The 16,010-nt window shown below is 45.8% G+C and overlaps 1 pseudogene; it reads right to left on the minus strand.

Annotated features, from left to right (window-relative positions):
* Nucleotides 1-9,753: 9,753 nt before the first annotated feature.
* Nucleotides 9,754-15,347, minus strand: LOC142818610 (palmitoleoyl-protein carboxylesterase notum2-like; annotated as a pseudogene).
* Between the last annotated feature and the right edge of the window lie 663 nt (nt 15,348-16,010).

Below are 16,010 nucleotides of genomic sequence, written 5' to 3' on the forward strand. Positions count from 1 at the left end.
TCCTTCACCCTGCCTCGGCCCTGTGAGGAACACGCAGCACTTCAAAGTGCCACATGCTTCTCGCAGGGTGGGAAGAGGCTTCGTGCGTTCCCCAGGCCCTGACTGGGCTAGGGGTGGGGGAGCATGCAAAGCCTTTTCCTGCCCTGCCAGAGGCATGGGTGCCTAGTGGGAAGGAGGGGGCAAAGGGGCGGATATAGGGCAGAGCAGAGCTCCCCCACCCCCAGACCAATCATGGTCTGGGGGTGGGGTAGCCCAGAAGTATCCTGTCCCCGCCCCTTCTGGTTTAGGCCCTGCCTCTTCCGGGGCGGCCTGGGGCCACTTCAAAAATTTTTGAAGTTCCCCCTGGCCAAAAATTATTACCCACCCCTGCTTTACAGGAAACCAAAAGTGGAGGAAACTGCATTATCCCAGCCTAGCACAGAATGAGGTGTTGGTTGTCACTGCAGTATCTAGACCAGGGTTTTCCAACCTATGGGTTGGGACCTAAATATGGGTCGCCATTCCATTTCAAAAGGGTCACCAAGTGTCTCCCCAGGTGGCTCTGCCTCCTCTCCTCCCCCCGTTTTTGAATTGCCTTGGGTCACCAAGTCTTCCTGAATTGTCAAAATGGTTCCTCATCTGGAAAAGGTTGGCAACTAGATGAAGGGGAAAGGCCGCTGCTTCCAAGCCAGCCATAAACAAAAGGCATTATGGACCAAGCAGAGAATCGAGGAGCAGCAGTGAATTCAATAGGGCCCCAAGGCAATGGATCATTTTGGCAAAACGCACTCGTGCCCCCTCAACAAATGGTGTAGACCTTGCAGCCCATCCAGGTAATTTGACTGCAGCCCATGCAGCACTTTGCTGATGTTGACCGTGGTTCTCTGTTCCTGGCTAATGGAAGCTGTGGAGGGGATACCTACAAGGAAAGGAGCTATTGGGACATGCTGACTGCCCTTTCATAGCTCCCAGTGGCTAGGAACAGAGAATCACAGCCACTGGGAGCTGCATGGGGTGATGCCTGTGGACAGTTAATGTCAGCAAAATGTCTCTCAGCTCACAATCAGATTACCCTGATGGACCACAGGCATCACTGGTATAGACGCTACCCTGGGGTATGTCTACGCTACAAAGTTAATTCGAACTAACAGACGTTAGTTCGAATTAACTTTGATAGGCGCTACACATGCAAACCGCTAGTTCAAACTTAATTCGAACTAGCGGAGCGCTTAATTCGAACTAGGTAAACCTCATTCCACAAGGACTAATGCCTAGTTCGAATTAAGTAGTTCGAATTAAGGGCTGTGTAGCCACTTAATTCGAACTAGTGGGAGGCTAGCCCTCCCCAACTTTCCCTGGTGGCCACTCTGGGCACCACCAGGGAAACTCTATTGCCCCCCTCCCGGCCCCGGAGCCCTTAAAGGGGCACGGGCTGGCTACAGTGCCCATGCCAGGTGCAAGCCTGCCAGCACCCAGCCAGCAGACCCTGCACCTGGCATAGCTTGAGCCAGCCACCCGCTGCCACCCAGCCCTCCGCCTCTTCCCGGGACCAGGCTGGCGGCTCCCAGGAGCCTGCACAGGTCCGCAAGAGGCGGGCGCCCACCTGGTCTAGTGCGAACATCGTGGACCTCATCCACGACCTCCGCACTAGGCACAGGAAAGTGGCCGTCTAGGGCAGGATAGCTCATTCCACGAGGCGTAACGGTAGTTCAAACTAGGAAGCCTAGTTCGAACTACCTAGTTCGTGCCCCGTGTAGCCGCGCTGCACGGCATTCGAACGAGCGGGGTTTTAAAAATGGCAGCGCCCCGCTTATGCAAATGAAGCTCGGGAAATTCAAATCCTGGGCTTCATTTGCAAGTGCGGTATGCCTACATTACCCCGCTAGTTCGAACTAGCGGGGTAGTGTAGACATACCCTATGACCACTCTCATTTTGATGCAAAGTGAAAAACTCCATCTCTTTATTTCAGACTGTCACTTTGCCCATCTTTTTTAATGGCATCATTTGTTCATGTAATTCTGCAGTTCTGTGTTGGGGGTTGTTTTTAACTCATGACTTTATACAACATGGTATCATACATTACAAGAACTATAGTTTATCCAGGGATGCTACTTACATTCTGTGCTAGTGGAGAAGTAAATAATCACTTCATCTGCAGAGCTCAAACTCACATTGAGCTCCATTTCTCATGACTTGAACTAAAACAGAATTATAGTGAGTAGGGTGTTCTGTCGGTGGGGCTGAAGAGGGTCAGTCTGTTGAATGGACAGTACCTCTCTTGGGAGCAAGGTTAGTGCCATTTTTCTTTTAACTCATCCTCCTGTTTAATAAAATGGTATATTCTTGCCACACACTTAGTCTGTTTGTTCACTAGTTGTCTATGATGCTCCAGATTTCACTGGCCTTATAATGCCTATTCACAAAGGCTCACACTTGCTCATAACAGGACCTGGTTTCTTCTATAAATCATGGATAACTCTATCCAATATTGCCTTGGTTTATAAGCACAGGTTTGATGAGCAATTCATACTTGATCCCTTGTCCGAAGGTATCCTTACCTACTTCAGTGCCATGCACAGATGAACAGTGCAAACAGCACTCACCTCCCAGCCAGCACTTACTGTTTAATTTTAAATAAACCCTCTAAGAAGCTATACATGGAAACTCTAGAGTAAAAAAAGACTCCTCTCCTCCTACAGACCTGAATGTGAGATATTTAATTGTTATCTATTGTTACAGGGCAAGAAGCACTGCCCACTTATTTCTAGCTGTCCTAAGCAATTAACTGTACAAAGGGACAAGAAACAGACAATATCTACTTAAATAAAACTTGGAAACCATTTTCAAAACCCTAGGCATGGTGGAATATGATCAGCGTGACCCTTTTAAAGCTTAAGGTGCTGAAAGCTGGAGAAAAGTTAAATGCTGCCGCAGGAGAAGGAAAAAACCCAGAGGAGCAAATATACAGCTGTCACACACAGAAAGGGGAGATTAACAGTAATTGCAAATAGAGGTTTTTGCTTCAGGGATCATGGAAACTTTTATGGGAAATACAGAAACACAATAGTTGGTTCAGATCATGGTTATTACTGATCTCTAGTACATAAAGACATGATGAGTAACATTTGACAAGCCAAAGAAATTTTAAAACCAGGAAATGTAAAGTTAAAACTAAAGCCTTGTCTAAACTTTAAAAAAAAAAAAGTAAACTGGTTTAACTAGACCAATTTAAAATTACTCTAAAGCAGTGTAAATGTAGATGCAGTTAAACCAGTTTAACCACTGCTCAAATCAATTGATCTTAGTACAGCAATTTGCTGATGAAAATTGAAGCAATTTAAGTGAAGGTTAAACCAGTTTACATTCATCTACTTTAGGAGTTTATATTGTTTAACTAGATTGACTTTGTTCTCAACTTCCTGCTTTTTCTGGCTTGTTGCCCAACTTCAGCCTTACTAGAACATTTTACAGAAGAAGCGGTATCTTTGAAAAGCAGACCTCTCCCACAAACAGAGTCCAAGTCACCTCTCACACTGGCTTTACGCCAATTTCACCTGCCTCAAAGAAGTTTCTCTTGACTTTCATTGCTACATGTAACAGTAGAATCAGGCTCAAAGTTTGTCCCGACTTCTTCATGGAAGTGATGCTCTTTGGCTGACTGCATGTGTTCACCAGTGACCCTTGTGTACAACTAACATGCCCCCAGTTCTCTTGATAGTAACACACATTCCTCATTTGATGAAAACAATTCTCATCACCTGTCTTGAAGTAATTCATGTATACTTAAGGCCTCGTCTATGATAGACAGCAGAGGCATGCACAAATACAGGAAGCAGGGACATGAGCTCCCCCAATAACTAGCGGGGCAGGGAGAGTGAGTCACAGTGGGGACACAGTATGTGCTCCTCCAAAAGCAGTCAAATTTAAATTCCTGCACACATTCCTGCTAGAAAGGGTTTGCCAGTATAGCTATATTGGCAAAATCTTCTAGGGTAGATGCAGCTTAAACTGGTTCCCTCAACAAAATAATCTATACTTAGAAAAACAATGCATTTGTCACAGTATAACTGCATCTATACTAGGCTTTTGCTGAGATGGAAATGTCAAACAAATCACACATCAATGGACATCACTATGCTAGGAGCAGTTTTAAATGCAAAGCTGGCTAAGGGACCAAAGCCAGTGCCACAGCTAGCTGACAATATTAGGGAATATTGTAGCTAAGGAAAAGGAAGAAGGGGAGAAAGCAAGACACTGAAAGTTGCTACATCTGATGAGTTAGTTCAGTCCTGTGAGTTGAAATTCAAGGCTACTCCCATCTACACATGAATATGATGCTCCCCAGCTGCTAGGCAACCTACCCTCCACACACATTACCATGATTCTCAGCTGAGTGATCCTGCAATGCTCCAGTGTGTATAGAAACCACAGCACTACCGCTGGGCTGAAATTACAAGGTATTTGGGCAAGATGACCTGGGAATAAACAACCACATACCCTTTGGGCTAGTTTGTGCTCATAGAGCCATGCAGCTGTGCATTAACCTGCCTGCTGAGAAACAGGGCAACAAGAGTGAAAAGCAGCCTTGAAATGGATGGGAAGTTTTACTTTAAATTTCCCTGGGGCAGCATGAATCCACAGAGCACCCTTGGTCATACAAGGCCTGTGGGTCTGTAGCCAGACAGGAACTCCCCCTGTAACATCCATCTTGCTTGCCTGGAGCATACAGTGCACACACAGAGCAGTAAAATCAGCATAGTCTTTGAAGCCTTGACAGGAGGCCCAGATATGCTAACTCACAGTGACCCTGGACAACTGATATGCAGAGATATGAGGGTGATCGAGCTAATTGCTGACCAAGAGGCTGCAGAGGAGTGCCCTTGACTGAAACCCATATTGATACGATCACACACTCGTCCATGGGGGGAGGAATCTCCCACCCAGTAAAGAATGTCCAGTACTCACAATTTAGTTATCTCTCTTGCAAGTGTAAATGAAGTTGAAACTCCCTTGTAAGAACTGGCGTCACAAAGACGGACCAACACAATTTGGCATCTTAGATAAGAAAGAGGATATGGGCCCCTATGGGTATAAAGATGGGTCCAGCAGCATACTTACTCTGAGCGTCAATCTACCATCTATCTGCTGGTCGGGTTAGGTGATTGGCCTCCCGAGGTTCCACGGGGATGCCCACCTTGTATTCGTCTTTCCTAGGAATTGAGGGACTGGCCCTGGCCTGATACGCTAGAGTTGAGAGGCACAGAAGGGGGTAAAAATTGTACCTGGATGTGTCCTTTGTCTTAAGTGTACACATAGACTTAGAGCTCTTTAAAGATTAAGCTGTCACTTGGTACCATTTTTATTTCTATTTTCTATCTTTATTTTTTTGTAACCACGTTTAAGATCTATATTTGCTAGCAGTTAAGAAATAGAGCAATAGCCATTGTAACCATATGATTTATAAGCTTCTTTAATAAACCTGTAACTGTTTAAGCTTTAACCTGACTCCTTCAGTTGCTGTAACAGAACCAAGCACAATTTAAAAGAACTCCAGCCGGTCATAGGGAAGACACAGTGAGGGAGAGCTGGGCATTTGGGTTCTGTCACCTCCACGGGACAGGCCTTTTAGGGCATCCGTCAGCCTCCCCTAGGCTGCCCTCTGTGAAGGGACCCCAGTCCTAGCAGCTAAAGACACGGATGAAATAAGCTCTCCCTGCACACCCTTGGGGCATCCGTCAGCCTTCTCTGGGCTGCCCGCTGCATAGGGACCCCGGTCCTAGCAGTTGAAGACTTGGATGTGACACTCTCCCTGCAAACTCTCGGGGGCGCCCATCAGCCTTCCCTAGGCTGCCCGCTGCGAAGGGATCTCAAGCCTAACAGTTGAAGACTCGGGTGTATAACACACACGCACGCACACACACACACACATACCACGCACTGCCCTGACCATCAGCTGACAGGGTCTGGGCTGCACTGTTTTTCATCACAACCACTTCTGGCAATGGTTCAATTTCAGTTGACAATGCTGTTAATGACAGATCAATTTTTCTCTCATCAATGTGGTTTCAGGGCCCAATCGTGGGAGGTGCTGTTTGACCTCCTCCCCAGGGGAGTCTGGAAATCGGAGGAATATGGTCACATGTCAAAGATATTCATCAGTGTATCACATTTATGAACTCACTGGGAATGGAAGGCACCCAGTATTCACAGGATCCGGCTTTCTGATGTCACAACTCTCATTGTCAGGAGGGATTAGTGGCCTGTCCGAATGGAAAAGAGATGTTTGAATCTGAGGCCAGAGTTCTTATGACTGTTATTATTTTATATTGCAGATGGTCAAGCATTTGGGATTCCACACAGATTAGAGAAGGAATCAGCAGTAGAGTTTGGAGTAAAAGCCAATATTGCTATTTCTCAATCCCTCTACTCTAGCCACCAGACGTAGTCCTTCATCAGCCTGAACTGCTCCCAGGCTATTCTTCAGAGCAGATTGGTCTAAGGAAAGTCCCTGGCACCCCTCTCCTGATCCACTTCTCCTTCCCAAGTATCCACAAGTACAATAGTTACTTCAGGGCAGAGTGTCATCATTTTCACCAGCATGTGTAAAAATTCAATGCACACACGTTTGTGACTCTATCTCATGATTTATTAAATTCAAACTGCTCTTCAAGGAGCGCCATCACCTTAACCACAACAAAAATTGCCTTCCCCTTTGAAAAGCAAACTCCAGGAGAATGGAGAAAAGACCTCACTCTTGCCGCACAATCTCTGAGGTCCGAGTTTCCACTGGTTTCACCAGCATTTCAGCCTTCTGTTAACTTCCACCTTGGCCTTGGCTGCCACGGCAGAGCAGAGATGGCAGCAGCAGTAGGCTGTCTCTCATCTGCAGAGGACTCTCTGTGCCAGAACTGGCAGTGATTGAGAGAGGGTTGGTCATTAGAATAGTCGAGTCTGTTAGGTTTGCTTTGTGCCATTAGATTGGCCATTAGATTGGAGCCCGAGATTGTTGGCAGGTTAAAAATATGAGACTTCATTGAACCAAAGCACACAAATGGAGACAGAACACGCGCTGTGACGAACAAGCGGTTAGCAGTCTGTAATGCATCCTAAGATGATCCCAACTCTGCTATCATGAATAACAATTAGCATCATAATTCTGGGCCAGATCACTCGCTCCCCATTGGAAACCCCTGGGAGTGAGCCTGGGGAAGTAAGAAATGACAGGAAGTCATGCTCCTCTAGCGTCTTGCACATTCTTCCATTATGCCCCCAGCTCTCAAGGACACCATGGAATCTGGATAGCTCGGAAGGCCTGCACGAAGGCCCTAAGCTTCCACACTGACTCCTGGCCCCCTGCGTCTCCACATCTAATGACACACACGCAAAAGGCCTTGGGAGGAAGGGCAGGCAGCTAAATGCAGAAATATTAAGAGCCTGGATCCAGTATTAACTTTTCCCAGTATTTTTGCAAGGACCGGGAGAGGGGCATAGTACAGAATCCTCTAGCCCCATTCCTCCCCATGCACCCGCTTGGGGAGGAATGATGTGCTAAGCACCCAGCAACATGGCAGCAACAGGGTGGCGGTGGAGAGATGCAATGAGAGGCCAGCAGGGTGGCGCTGGACTATGTAATAAGCAGCCAGCAGTATGGCAGCAACATGATAATTGGCCAGCAGGGTGGTGATGGAGAAGTGTGACAAGCAGCCAGCAGGGCAGCACCAGAAAGCAGCCAGCAGGTGGCTGGTGAGTGACCAGCAGAGTGGGTAAGATGCCTCTTTACCTCCCCCAAACCAGGAGGAGAGGTGAACTCTGCGGATGCATCTCTGAACTCTGGGTCTGTGCTGACCAAGGGCAGCGACTGTGAGTAGGGTGCAGAGAAGGGTTGGGCATGTGAAGGGGACATTTACGTTGCTGGACTTAAGAACCTGAGAGGAAAAGGACATTGCCCGCTGGGACGCTTACTCGTGGTTTATGTTTATGAATCCTCTGGGTGGTGTTTTCCCAAGTTACTTCCCTCCCTTTTATTAAATGTTTCTTTTCTATGCTCAGGCTCTGTGCTTGCAAGTGAGGAAGCATTGCCTCTCAGAGATGCTCAGGGGTGGCATGTGAATTTCCCAGATTACTGGGTACAGGCTTGAGCTGGTTCTGTGTTGGAGGGATGAAGAGGAACTCCAAGATACTGAACCTAGCCCAGACTGCTTCTGGCTTCACCTGGCAGAAAGGTTATATACACCTCCCCCAGCTGAAGAAGCATATCCCAAGCTTTTTATTATAGATGAACCCCCACTTGTAGCACAGACAGACCCAGGTTGTCAGCAGGTAGGACTGAACTTGGAACTTTAGGGGCTAAAGCCACAAGCCTCTATTGGTACTTAGCTAAGGCTATAGAGAAGACTTCAGTCTCCCTAGTGGTCTCAGAGCCTACTGGTCATTAGGAACTAGACAGAACTGAAGGAAAAACACAAGAGGAACACCAAGTACTTATCAACCAGAAGAGATGAAGAGAAGTGAGGTCATTAGCAAAACGGCCACTGTGGGGCACTGGGGTTGCAGCTGGTTGGCTCTAACAAATGTAAAGGGCCAAACTCAGAAAGGCATGCTGGGCAGAGAGTTCTCATTACAGGGAAACCCTGCACTGGGAAGTTAGGAGGAATGCAAAGGTTATTGAGGAAGGAGCTTCAGTAAGCCATGACTACATCATAGTATCAAAAGCTACTTTTATTTTGTTACAAAGCCCCTATGAGTTCTGAGTGCACACGCACCTATTTCAGGAAGTAATAAAGATGTAGCCGTGTTAGTCTAGTCTAGCTGAAACAAAAAACAGGACTATGTAGCACTTTAAAGACTATCAAGATGGTTTATTAGATGATGAGCTTTCATGGGCCAGACCTGATCTGAGGAAATGGGTCTGGCCCACGAAAGCTCATCATCTAATAAACCATCTTAAAACCACTTTAAAGTGCTACATAGTCCTGTTTTTTGTTTCAGCTATTTCAGGAAGGATTTTCAGGACAAGTCCTGGGAGTATGGGAATGTCAGATCTCTCAATCAGCCAGAGCTGGTGTCGAGACACAAGGCTTCCACGTGGAAAGCCCTGGAGGCGTTATACAACCCCACTTTGTGTGGCTCGCTGCACCTGTGTGGGGAGTCCATGTTCCTTCCAGAACCTCCTCCCTTGACTGGGCAGCGTGAGGGAACTGAGTGGAGAAACTGCCCACTCTGAATGGGCTGCTCTCCTGGGCTTTTCTGCAGGAGGGATCAATCTGCTGAAGTTATTCATCTTAATGAGTCAATGCTCAAAAGCTGGGTCAATATTTTGTTCATATCCCTCATTTTATTAATAATCTCAGCAACAGCAAATGGAGCTAACATGAAAACAGGAAGTCAGGCTTGCTTAGGGTATCATGCAAATTGAAGACTCTACTCAGCTAAGCCTGGTGGTATTCAGGCCAAGTGCAAAAGGAAGGGAATGAAGATTGTTCCAACAATCATCTTTGTTTAGCTCACCTCCCCATCCTCAAAACCCCCTAAAATGTGTAGCACCCTCCAAATGGGTGTAGGGCTTATGTCAAACCCAAGAGAGTTCACATGATTGGAACAGCAGCAGTACAAGATAAAACTAACATAAACCTCAGTCATTCCAGCCATGTGATTGGCAGAACCCTAACATCCCAATACGTGCCTAACCCCGAGGAAACAACTGATTTTTTCTCAACTTCAACACTGTTTGACACTGACCTACAATTATTCCACATGGATGTCAGGCTTATGCATTAGCCATCATTGCTTAACATTCCCAGTTAACTGGGGTCTGGTTTGAGGTCGTGAGCTTTCCTGTGGACATCAGGTCGCATCCTGAATAAAGCCTGCTGGAAGTTCACTTCATGGCCTATGCTGTGATCATGCAGAGCTGAGCAGGTGGGGTTGCAATGGGGCCATGGACAGTTATCAATCAGATGGAAGGGACAACTTCTCATGCGGATCTTTGGGGCTTTATTGCTGCTCTGAAGGCTCTTCTCCCAGCACTGCAAGGCTCTGGCCAAAGAAATGCCCTTCACTTGAAATTCCAGCCAATAGCTGCAATTTAAGCAGAGGAAAATGATTATCAAAAAGTGATTAAATTGACAGAAAACCAGTAGAAAGGTGACTTGTTCTGATTTTCCTTCATCAATCTTTGTTAAATAATTCATATTAAATAGTAAATCTAGGAATATTAAATTGGGGCCTGATCCTGCAATCACAATTAGGGACAGCACTCATTATAATGCATCAGCACTGATTTGTTTCCTTTAGCTGAGCAGCTGCAGAAATCTACCTGGCAATGTGACCCATGCAGGCACCACATACAGGGACAGCAGGCTGACGGGCGTGCTGAAGACGTGCACAGCCAGACAATATTTGTTAGAGTCACACTGAGATCTAACAACATGACCTAATACTTGAAAGATGAACAGACATTTCATCCCCTTAGGTGATAGCTAATAGGGCAAGGAAATGGAAGTAAACATTTTTGCTCGCCTTTTTGTAATCAGCATGTGAGACAGACATGCAGGTGCAAACACGGCTCTGTGGAAAATCACAGACAAGGGATACAAATTACTCTCTGTACATCCTAGTGAAAACATCCTTTCCTTTAGTGATATCGGATTTTAAAGGGACCAGCCCACTGCCATTAACTTCTGTGGACAGGAGTGTGACACCCTTGCTCACAGAGGGACAGATTCTCACCTAGTATAAATTGTCAGAGCTCCATGAAACCAGGACTATATAAGAATGGTCGTACTGGTCAAAGCAAAGGTCCACCTAGCCCAGTATCCTGTCTTCTGACAGTGGCCAATGCCAGGTGCCCCACGGGGAATGAATTGAACAGGTCATCACCACATGATGCATCCCAGCTTCTTGCAAACAGAGGTTAGGGACACCTACCCTGCCTATCCTGGCCAATAGCTAACAATGGACCCATCTTCCTTGAACTTATCTAGGTTTTTTTTGGACCCTGAACTATTTGAATAATGAACTGTTTGCACTAGCTGAGCATTTTCCCCTTTGAGTAGGACCCTCTTTAAGTCTTAAATACATAGTGGGGTAATGTGCTCGATGGGGGAGTGACTTCTAAAGCACATTCACATGTTGTACATGAATTAGTTCATGCAGACCCTGCTGCTGTGCACTAAATGTTCCCTAGTGCACTTCAGCATATTGCTGTCTAAACAGCACTATTTAAAGCATGCTAGAAGGGTCTACAATGATCAATTAATGGGAAACACATTAGTGTGCTTTAGAAATCACATTCTCTCCCCCTCCTCCCGATAAAATGCATTACCTCATCACATAGACAAGCTTTATCCTACAAGTAGTCCAGTGGTTGTCAGGTACTATCCAGTTGTATCACAACTGCATGCAAGCTCAGATTTTTAGAAACACACATAAAATAAGATTTGAATGGAATGCTAATATTCGGTGCCCAAGTTAGCTCATCTAACAAGAATTACATTGCAGGAGCTCAGTCATTAGTAGGAGTGTTAGATTACAAGGATATGTAATCTCATTTTATTTTAAAGGACCAAAGTCTGTTCGTAGTTGCCCCCTGTGATGGTTAACCTTTAGTATTTTATTTAACACAATCAGCAACATAATACTGATGAGACAGCACATTGAGAGTTGCTAAGTTCTCGACCAAGGTTTTTTAGGTAGTTCCACTGAATTTCTGTTAGGGACTGACTTCCAAGATGGATGTTTTCTAATCTCAGCAGTTCTTTGTCGAACACCCATTGAACCACAAAAACTGGAGCTGAAAAAGAAAGGAAGACATCCTAGGAAGTTGTAGAGTAAGACAGTATTTGACATTACCATTACATGGCCAGATCCTGCAGCTTCAAAAAGCCACCAGTAGCCAGCTGCTGACGTTGATTACCCAAGTGTCTATGAGCCCCACTCATAGACCAGCTTCCCATTGTTCTAGGCACTGTTTAAACCCAGAACAAAGACATTGCCTCAGCTCCAAAGAACTTCAGAAGCGCTCAAATCCCATATGCACCATGATAGCAGATGGATGCCACCTCTGAAAATCTAGCTCCAATTAATTCCAGTGCAGAAACAGAGCCAAACTCTGAACTTACATTTCAAGGATGAATACAGCCTATACCCAAGGAAGCACTGCCTCTCGTCAACTCTCTTGAACTTCAGTTTACATTTTTCTAGAAGGATTCCTTTCCACATCCTTTTAAAAAAAAAAAAGGCCAGAATACATTAGTGGAAAAGAGGGAGGTAGTGTTACCTTAAGCTAACATATAAAAAAAGCTGTGTCTTGTCCCAAATAAAACCAATTGTTGGTGTGAAAAGAATACAACACATCCAGCACAAGAAATATATAGCATATTGTTCAATCAGAAGGAAGCACTCTTCTTTTCAACATAACAATGCCTGTTTACTTCCTAAAGATATGATGGCCGGTAAAGCCAGGTAACTTTCCATTCACAATAATGATCTCTATAAGGCCTTCACAGAGAGGTACACTTCACAGAGAGGTACATTAAGCAGCAGCTTATTTTTCCTTTTGGTGTTCCAAGATGCAGCTTCAGGATTTACACTCACAGTTTAATTCCAGTCGAAGTGCGTGTGCCCCTCGCTATCTACTGAAGGCATGGATCAGAGAGCCAGAAGTACAAGAAGCTGTGTTTGTATCTTCAGTTCATTTTGCAAGCATAACAAAAACCACTCCCAAGATTACAAACCTGCAGGTTCAATACCTGAGTCCTTTCTTGATTGCACCTGCTGGGGCAGATGAAGCAGCATCTGAACAGTCAGATTGTCTTGGATGTTTAAGATCCAGGAACCAGCCAAGGTCAACAGGTCCTCTGACCTGGACTGCCTCAGCCCCCAGCATCTCTAGAAGGGTCACCACCCTCTCCAGGTTCAGTAGCATACCAGTCCCACCAGCACTGACGAGAAGACAGGCACCAGTTCTCTGGGTCTCCAGAAGAAGTCCTGCTCATGCTAAAAGTGCTCTTTGCCAGCCCGTTCCATGGCAAATACAGGAAATAGAAGCCGTGTACCATAGTTGCTTCAAAGCCCACTATTACTGTCATTCCACCTCCTGCTTAAATGTTACCTCAAGAGTATCCATCCAAGAGGTAGAAATAAAGGGCTTTGGGATGGAAGTATTTGACGTTAACAGGAAAACTAAGGGAGGTGAAGGCTTTGCCTCTTTTTCCTTCTGCTTTTATTTAATTCCTTTTGCTAAAACTCTGGCCCTTGTATAGTGCCCAATAGACAGCCCAGGACACCAGCACCCTTTGCTTCTCTGAAGAAAAGATGCTACCTAGGTAGCAATGGCTCCAGCTTCCTCACATGGCCTTGTTAATGTGCTACAGGCCTGGGGGAAAAGAACTATCTCCAGCTTCATGCCTATTCACTCCATAGCCTCTCTGAAGAGACCACCCTGTGAACTGCGAAGGGTTCTGAAGGACTAAATGTGCCTGACTCCCATTGATTTCAACCATCAGGCCCCAGTCCAGTTTCAAGTGCTCAAGTCTTCCCATGTTCCTGTACCTCAACAGACCTACGCACCAGCTTTAAGTGAAGCCAGTGTTGGAGTGCTTAGCCATGGTGCTCAGCAGCCCTTTGTCTCCTTCCACTCTGTCTTTGACCTTCTTTTAGGCTGTGCCCAGGACCGCCAATGGAGATGCAAAGAGGGGCAGTTGTGCCAGACCCTTTAAAATTGCAGCTGGAGCGCCACAAGGCACATTCCAGAGCCCCACGCTGCATGCTCTGGCTGGCTCTTAGGGCTGGCGGGGACGGGTGCTGCGCCGTTTGGGTGGCACTGGAGGCTAACTGCCCCCACCCTGCCCTTTCTGCCTCAGGTCCCTCCTCACATTGCCCAGGGGCCCGGTGATCCTGTTGGCTCTCCTGGCCACACCACCCCTTGTTCTAGGGACATGTCCATGCCTCACCTGCTGATAACACACTCCGGGTATGTCTACACTACCACCCTAGTTCGAACGAGGGTGAAACGAGGAGTAACGGTAGTTTGGAATAGGAAGCCTAGTCCGAGCTATCTAGTCTGTGCCGCGTGTAGCCGCGCGGCACGGAGTCCGCACTAGCGGACATTTAAAAATGGCGGCGCCCGGCTTTATGCAAATGAAGCCCGGGAAATTCAAATCCCGGGCTTCATTTGCAACTCCGGTTGTCTACATTACCACCCTAGTTCGAACTAGGGTGGTAGTGTAGACATACCCTCCCTCTCCGCCTTCAAATCCTGCCTAAAAACCTAATCTCTCTCCTGCAGGTTTCTTCAGAGGCTTCCCTGCCAATGAGGCTCCATTACCTGCTTCCAATGGAAATACGTCCTGATATCACAGCGAGAAGCATTACATTCTAAAATCACAGCCAGGAATATAAAGCCTGATTTTCTCTCTGTTCAGACTCCGTATAAACTCAAAGTGACTCCACTCACTTCAGTGCAGTCACTCCAGACTTGCACCTATTTAGCTGAGAGCAGAATCCATTCCCTTGTCTTTTGAGCTGTGTGAAAGAAAGGAATAGTACAGTAACTGCTGCGCCTACCTTTCTTTGTTTGAGGCTACCCTGATGAACTCATTAAGCGCCAAATATTTTTATATCTGGTATCACATGTTTCTTTACTATAACAGCACCAACCACCTAAATGCGAGCAAGAAAACTGTCTTAAACCTTTCCATTAGAGTTTATTTTTGACTCTACCATTCAATCAATGTCATCTTTGATTCGTCACACACTAAAAGCTGGGTGTTTATTTTCATCTCACGAAGATGTAAATCAGATGTCACTCCACTGAAATCACTGGAGTTACACTGATCAGTGTTAAGTGCATTGAAAATTAAGCCCAAGTTGTCTTCACAATATATTGATTCTTTACTCTACTGTCATTTCATACTGTACCTGCCAAGAATATGATCTATCTCTTGCTGCCTTCGTGCTCCCTTAAGTAATACCTGCAACTGGTGAAGAAGGAGAGTAAACACAAATCAGACTATTTTTTCCTGTTACCCTCTTTGTGAAAAGCAGGTGAGTTCTGAAGTGACCATTACCCAGCTCTTGTCCCATCATTGCAAGTGTCCAGGGGATTCTTCAGAAAGAAAAGTTTCATGTCCTCAGGTGCCTTCTGAACATGCCACAGCAGTACAAGTGAGGTACCTCTGAGCTGTAATGCCAAGTCATCTTCAAGAAGAGGAAGAACTCCCACAAAGGCATCTTCTTCAGCAGCACTGGGGTTAGGACTCTTTTGATTGTGGGCAGGAGTCTTCACATTTGCTTTGGAGTTACGTTTGCTTTGAGACAACACTTCTCCCAGGAGCAACAAAGCCACCAGTGCCCCTGAGATCTTCATAGCGACTGCCTTCTCCTGACTGAACAGGCAAAGAACAAATCCATGCTGTCAGAGAAAGCAAGATTTAATATAGACAGTGTTGGGAAAAATGAAACCAGCAAGGAACAGACACAGCCATGCACCCAGGCATGTTACTACACTATAGAAATGACACCACAAAGCTGAACTAACATGATATATACCTTTAAGAATGCTGGTCAATTGCTGAACTTCAATGGAAGTATTCTAACAAGTGCAATATCATAGGTAAGGTAAGTCCCTGATGGCAAAAGAATAAAGAGCTTGGATTGAAAGCCCAAGAGGAGTTGTTACTCAGCCAGAAATAATACATGTGCTTAGATCAGCTCTCAAGTGAACTGTCCTCATATGGAACACATTTCTTCCCTCTTTTTTTTTTCTTGGAACTACTGCCAGGGTTGAGCAGAAGACAGGGGCTGGAGAAATGAAACCACACTCTATGCTGAAAAAGTTTCAAGACTTCCTGGCAACTCTGATCCTGAAAGATACATATTTAAAATTTCTATAATTTTATCCTCATTGTATGTACTGCTTTTTGGAGGCTGGGGAGGTGGCGGTGTCTGATCTGATTATATAAGCTTTGGCAATTTACTTTGGTGGATGATTTCTTTGTTGTTTCATGAATAAGAAATTCTAGAGGCTACA

This window comes from Pelodiscus sinensis, chromosome 15 (assembly GCF_052426305.1).
Source record: "Pelodiscus sinensis isolate ZL-2025 chromosome 15, ASM5242630v1, whole genome shotgun sequence".
In the NCBI taxonomy this organism is placed as follows: domain Eukaryota; kingdom Metazoa; phylum Chordata; order Testudines; family Trionychidae; genus Pelodiscus; species Pelodiscus sinensis.